This window comes from Mus caroli, unplaced genomic scaffold, assembly GCF_978045245.1.
Source record: "Mus caroli unplaced genomic scaffold, Mus_caroli_1 scaffold_4, whole genome shotgun sequence".
NCBI lineage: Eukaryota > Metazoa > Chordata > Mammalia > Rodentia > Muridae > Mus > Mus caroli.
The window spans coordinates 147,430,553-147,437,939 of NW_028227259.1; positions in this window are offsets into that span (position 1 = coordinate 147,430,553).

The following is a 7,387-nucleotide window of genomic DNA, read 5'->3' on the forward strand; positions in this document are numbered from 1 at the left end:
CTTTAATCTTTTAGATATATTGAAAATAGCCACTCCAAACAGTGTCTTTTTTTTTCCCCTTAGATGAGGCTGTTCTTGAACTCACAAAGAGCTGCCTGCCTCTGTCTCCTAAGTATTGAGATTATTTATTTATTTTGAGACAGGCTCTCACCGTGTCAATATATAATCCGGATTATTCTGGAATTACTCTTTTTTTTTTTTTTTTTTTTTTTTGGTTTTTCGAGACAGGATTTCTCTGTGCAGCCCTGGCTATCCTGGAACTCACTCTGTAGACCAGGCTGGCCTCAAACTCAGAAATCTGCCTGCCTCTGCCTCCCAAGTGCTGGGATTAAAGGCGTGCGCCACCACTGCCCACCTGGAATTACTCTTATATAGGCCAGGTTGGCCTGGAACTCACAGAGATTCATCTGCCTCTGCCTCCTGAGGACTCAGATCGTGTACCATTGTGTACCACCATGCCTGGCCTGCCTGTCTTCCTTCCTTCCTTCCTTCCTTCCTTCCTTCCTTCCTTCCTTCCTTCCTTCCTTCCTTCCTTCCTTTTCTTTCTTCATGAAGTTTTAATTTAATGTGTGTGTGTGTGTGTCTGTGTTCATGAGCGTGTGCACAGGTACACACAGAGTCCAAAAGAAGGTCCCCTAGAACTGGAGTTCCAGGAAACTGTGAGCTGCCCAGGTCCTCTAAACAACAGCAAGTGCCCTTAACCACTGAGCAATCTTTCCAGTCTTTCTTTTCTTCCTTCCTTCCTTTCTTGTGTTTTTTTTTTTTTTTCTTTTTTTTTTTTTTGGTTTTTCGAGACAGGGTTTCTCTGTGTAGTCCTGGCTGTCCTGGAACTCACTCTGTAGACCAGGCTGGCCTCGAACTCAGAAATCCGCCTGCCTCTGCCTCCCAAGTGCTGGGATTAAAGGCGTGCGCCACCACGCCCGGCCTTCTTGTGTTTTTTAAAAAACATTTACTATAACTTTGTATCTGATCTCTGTGTATGTGTCTGTTACAGAATGTGTGGAGGTCAGAGGATAACTTCTCTGGGAATGAAAATGCACAACTTCGCTGAGCTAAAAAGCAGTACAGTGGAAACAGACAAGACTGGAGAAAAAAGAAACTGCATCTTTCTGGCTATAGTGGCACATGATAGGTCTCAGGAGGCAGAGGCTGGAGGATCCCTGTGAGTCTGAGACCAGCCTGGTTTATAAATCAAAGCTCCAGGACAGCAGGAGTTACACAGAGGAAACCTGTCCTGAAAAACCAAAACAAGCTGGTGGTGGCACACGCCTTTAATCCCAGCACTTGGGAGGCAGAGGCAGGTGGATTTCTGAGTTCGAGTTCAGCCTGGTCTACAGAGTGAGTTCCAGGACAGCCTGGGCTACACTGAGAAACCCTGTCTCAAAAAAAAAAAAAAAAAAAGAATATATATATGGAGGAGGAAGAAAGAAAGAGAAAGAAAACTGTATCCTTTTTTTTTTTTTTAAGATTTATTTCTTTTTTTTTTTTTTAAAGATTTATTTATTTATTATATGTAAGTACACTGTAGCTGTCTTCAGACACTCCAGAAGAGGGCGCCAGATCTCATTACAGATGGTTGTGAGCCACCATATGGTTGCTGGGATTTGAACTCTGGACCTTTGGAAGAGCAGTCAGGTGCTCTTACCCACTGAGCCATCTCACCAGCCCAAGATTTATTTCTTTATTTCATGTATGTGAGTACACTGTTGCTGTCTTCAGACACACCAGAAGATGGCATCAGATCCCATTACAGATGGTTGTGAGCCAACATGTGGTTGCTGGGAATTGAACTCTAGGACCTTAGAAGTCGGTGCTCTTAACTGCTGAGCCATCTCGAATCCCCTTCCAAGGCAGCTGGTACAGAAAGGCCAGAGGCCAAGCTATTTTCCTGTCCGTCAGCATGAAGGCATGGAGGGGTGTTTGCCTTCATTGTCCTGACTCATCTTTCAGCTAGTTGAACATTTTTTAAGATGTACCCCCCAAAAGTCACATGTGCAAAGCCTTCCAGCATCCCAGCCCTGTACAGACAGGGCTTTCTGCGCGAGTGTCTGGGTGGCTCATTCCTACTTAGTGAAATGCATGGTGGCCTCTTCAAAATACATTGACTCCTGAGCCTCAGCTGTTAAGGAGACAGCCTCAATGGTCAAATCACTTGTTCCTGTTGTACATGTAGGCAAAATTTTCAGAAATGGGGGCTCGTCAGAACAGGGCTAGCTGTTCACGAGTGGAGGGTGAGGACACCACATAGTGACCCCATCCACCACTCAAGCGTTAACAGGATCGATCTCTCTCTCTCTCTCTCTCTCTCTCTCTCTCTCTCCCTCTCCTCTGAGATAAGGTCTGTCTACATAACCCTGGCTGTTCTGGAACTTGCTATGTAGACCAGGCTAGCCCCAATTTCAGAGATCCACCCACCGGCTTGGTCTGCACCACCATGTCCAGCCCCTTCCATTTGTTTTGAGACAGAATGAGTTTCTCCTATTTCCTGCTCAGCACACAAACCTTTTAATCCTATCTCTGCTTCTCATCTCGGTGTTGGGGTACTGGGATTATAGATGCACACCCCCAAATCTAGCTTTATACCTGGTACTGGAGAAAGGAGCACAAGTCATCGGGCTTGCACCAGAATCAGTTTTACCCGCTGAGCCATCTCCCTGGCCGCTCTCTCTCTCAGCTTTCTGGGCTGGTATTATGGCTGTGTACCACCATGGCTGGCTTCTTTATTATTTATGTATGACTTGAGTCTGTCTAGGGGTCTGTTAGTCAGTCTGTTAACTACCATCGATTGCCCGAGGCAGCTGCAACAGAAAACACCTGGCTGTAAATAGTTTTGACAAATGGGTCTGGGGAGAAGTTTGTAATGCAGGGAGATCTTGAGTTTATTCAGAAAAAGGTGCCTTTCAGGGATCTAGCAAGCCTGTCCTGTCGTGTCTGGTTTGGAGAATGAGGTATCAGAGCCCCTGAGCTGTCAATTCCTTCGAGAGCCAGGAATGTGGGCTTCATTGAGCTGGAGAGAAAGGGACAGAACAGGGCGAGGGGAAAACGCCACGAAGCTCCCCGCGCTTGCTGAGATTTGGCTGTTCCCCAGCCCCCCTCAATAAATATGCAGTGTATGGCCAGCCTCTGGATCGTTGCCAGAAGTCTGCAAAAGTTGCTGTTAGAAATCTTGGCAGTTTTTCTGTGACATTTATGGAGGTGTGAATTTTTTTAACTGATCATTTTTATTTAACTGGTTAGGGTTAGGGTTCGGGTTAGGGTTAGGGTTAGCAAAGGCTGGGTGGACAGGCTCTTATGTAGCCCAGGTTGACCTCAAATTGTTGCTGTTTGTTTTTTGCTTGTTTTTTTGTTTTTGCTTGGTTTTTGTTTTTTGTTTTTTTCTAGACAAGGTTTCTCTATGTAGCCCTGGCTATCCTGGAACTCACTTTGTAGACCAGGCTGGCTTCAAATTCAGAGAGGTCCACCTGCTTCCACCTCCTGAGTCCTGGGATTAAAGTTGTGCGCCACTCTGCTGGGTAATGGCTTGGTTGGCTTTTGGACAGGACTTCACACTAAATTCTGAGTTGCCCTTGAACTTATCCCATGTGGGTCCCAGGGATTGAACTCAGGTTGTCAGCAGAGGTGGCAAGTGTCCTTACTCCGAGTCATATCAACAGTCCTGGGAGATAGTTCTTTGTTGAAAGCTCTGGGGATAAAACCCAGGGCCCATGGTCTCCTACTGAGCCCACACCAGCCCTGAAATACTTTCTGTCTGCCATGTTCTTTCTTTGTACCCACTTCCCCCTCAGTCATACTTGGTAGCTGAATGGACCTGTGATAATTTATTTAGCTCATCCCCTGTGATTGGACATTTAGAATACTTTCAGACTTTGGCAATTACATGTAATGTTGATGAACATTATATATCCGTCACTTTGCACCTGTGCAGTGAGCTGTGAAATAATCCCCCAAGGTGGAACTGCTCCTCAGATATACATGAGTTCATGATCTCAGGAGCTGCAGCCCCGTGTCCTCCACGTGACTTAGCAGAACCAACTGACATTCCTACCCAGGACACAGGAGCTCCTGTCCCCTCACAGTCTTGCCGATAGAAGGCCTTCTCTTTTGTGTCTGGAGGTGTATGTATTCGTGAACACACGTCTGCATGCATTAGAGGCCAGAAGTTGACATCTGGAATCTTCCTCAATTTCTTTTTCCTTTTGCCTGCCTGTATGTCTGTGGGCCATGTACATGCCTGGGGCCCCTGAGATCAGAAGAGGCTATCAGATGCCCTGGGACTGGAGTTATAGATGGTTGTGAGCTACCATGTAGGTTCTGGTAATCTAACCCAGGTCCTCTACAAGAACAACCAGTGCTCTTAACCACTGAGCCACTGGGCCAAAAGCTCCAGCCCTGTTTTGTTTTTGTTTTGTTGGTTTGTTTTTTGTTTTTGTTTGTTTTTTTGTTTTCCGAGACAGGGTTTCTCTGTGTAGCTTTGGCTGGCCTGGAACTCACTCTGTAGACCAGGCTGGCCTCGAACTCAGAAATCTGCCTGCCTCTGCCTCCCAAGTGCTGGGATTAAAGGCGTGTGCCACCACGCCCTGCATCTGATTATTTTCCAATCTCAGCTCTTGTTACATAAATGCTTTTTTGTTTGTTTGTTTGTTTGTTTGGTTTTCTGAGACAGGGTTTCTCTGTGTAGTCCTGGCTGTCCTGGAACTCACTCTGTAGACCAGGCTGGCCTCAAACTCAGAAATCCGCCTGCCTCTGCCTCCCGAGTGCTGGGATTAAAGGTGTGCGCCACCACGCCCGGCCATAAATGCTTTTGGTTTTTCTTTTTTTTTTTCTTTTTTTTTTTTTTGGTTTTTTGAGACAGGGTTTCTCTGTGTAGCCCTGGCTGTCCTGGAACTCACTTTGTAGACCAGGCTGGCCTCGAACTCAGAAATCCGCCTGCCTCTGCCTCCCGAGTGCTGGGATTAAAGGCGTGTGCCACCACGCCCTGCAGCTGATTATTTTCCAATCTCAGCTCTTGTTACATAAATGCTTTTGTTTTTTTTTGTTTTTTTTGTTTTTGTTTTTTTTTTTTTTTTTGGTTTTTCGAGACAGGGTTTCTCTGTGTAGTCTTGGCTGTCCTGGAACTCACTTTGTAGACCAGGCTGGCCTCGAACTCAGAAATCCGCCTGCCTCTGCCTCCCGAGTGCTGGGATTAAAGGCGTGCGCCACCACGCCCGGCGGTTTTTCTTTTTAGGATAGGATAATGATGAGAAGTACTCAGTACATCACCCTACACTTAGTAAGTACTCAAGAAATATAATCCATTGCCCTTGTTATCTGCCTTGGGATTACTACCCTTGGCACTGTTAAACCTGTATCTGTGGCTCCTTTAGAAGCCAGGAGGTGTGTATACATGTGGGGATCTTCTTGGAGTCCCCACAAATGCTTGCTCTTCCTACCTGGGTCAAACCTAAGATACTTCAGGGAGGTGGACTGAGGTCACATGGAGATACACATGCACACACACACATGTACACACATGCACACACACACAAAACAGAGGACTGGAATTTATAAGACTCTCAGCCCAGGGCTCAGCTTGTAGCTTGTATGTTAAACTTGCTGAGAACCACCCCCTATTCCCCTCCATGAATGGCTGGGGGCAGGGCAAAGCATTAGCACAATTACATAGCATGTGTAAGAACCTGGTTTTCACCCCCAGAACCACACACAAACACACAAAAATGAAGTCATAATATTTATCTGGGGGTAAGCAGGAAAGATTGCTTGTGGAATACATGTGTCATAGAAACCGTGAGTGGGGCTGGTGAGATGGCTCAGTGGGTAAGAGCACCCGACTGCTCTTCCAAAGGTCCAGAGTTCAAATCCCAGCAACCACATGGTGGCTAACAACCATCCGTAACGAGATCTGGTGCCCTCTTCTGGAGTGTCTGAAGACAGCTACAGTGTACTTACATATAATAAATAAATAAATCTTTAAAAAAAAAAAAAAAGAAACCGTGAGTGTATTCAGGGGAGGGAGCCAATGAAAACGTTTTTTCTTGCTTTGTTTTGTTATGTGGGGTTTTGTACAGCATAGGCTAGCCTCCAGTTCAGCATCCCTGAACTCCTGACCCCCGAGCTTCCACCTCTCAAGGATGACAGACATCGTGCACCACTGTTGCTGCGGGTAACACACCCTGAGCGCAAGAAACCCAGGAGAGGAAAGGGTTGCTATGGATCACAAATCCAGGTTGCTCTAATGTCTTTGGGATTCAAGGCAGGAACTCAAGCACTAATCACATCGCAGCCACAGGAGGGAATAAATTCATCTTTTCTTGCTTGCTTCTGCTCAGCTGCTTGCTTGCTTTTTTTTTTTTTTTCTCCCAAGATGGAGTTTCTCTGTAGCCCTGGCTGTCCTAGAACTCACTGTGTAGACCAGGCTGGCCTTAGAACTCAGAGCTCCACCTGCCTCTGCCCCTCGAGTGCTGGGATTAAAGTCATGCTCCACCACGCCTGGCACTTCTTTCATTTTTTTAATGATCTATTTCTATTTTATGTGGACTGGTATTTTGCCTGTGTGTATGCCTATGTGAAGGTGTCGGATCCCCCTTGGGCTGGAGTTACAGATAATTGTGATCCGACATGTGGGTGCTGGAAATTGAACCAGGGTCCTCTGGAAGAGCAGCCAATGCTCTTAACTGCTGAACCAACTCTCCAGCCCAACCTTGTTTTGGCCATCAGGAAGGCATATACTAATAACGTAAGCCCTCCCAAGCATGAGGCAGTGTTCCCTCCATTTGTATGCCACACAGCCATGCCCACAGCCTGGCTTAGGCTGGGAAGCCCAGGGTGCACATAGATATACTTCTTAGTATGGGTACAGTCCTGCCTCCCAACCCACCAGCTCTCCTGCAATGAGATCCTAAGACCCCCTGGATCCTAGGGTAGCCTGTGTCCATTTCTGCTGAACATGGTGTATCTCTGTGACTGACTGTTAAGTGTGGAGGTAACAACCAAATGGTGAGTTCCAAAGCTGAACACACCCTGCTGGTTTTCTTGGAATCCTTGTGATTCAGCCTGGCAGCCACGTTGTGAGGAAGCCCCCCAACCAGTTCAGAGGGGGCCACCTGTGGGTGTTTTTTTTTTTTTTTTTTTTGAGACAGGGTTTCTCTGTATAGCCCTGGCTGTCCTGGAACTCACTTTGTAGACCAGGCTGGCCTCGAACTCAGAAATCCGCCTGCCTCTGCCTCCTGAGTGCTGGGATTAAAGGCGTGCGCCACCACGCCCAGCTACCTGTGGGTGTTTTAACACTGGCTCTGCAGATGTCAAGGTTCACAACCAGAGAGCAGGATTAGGAGTTCAAAGCCAACCTTGTCTACATATTAGATTTGAAGCCAGCTTAAGCTACATGAAA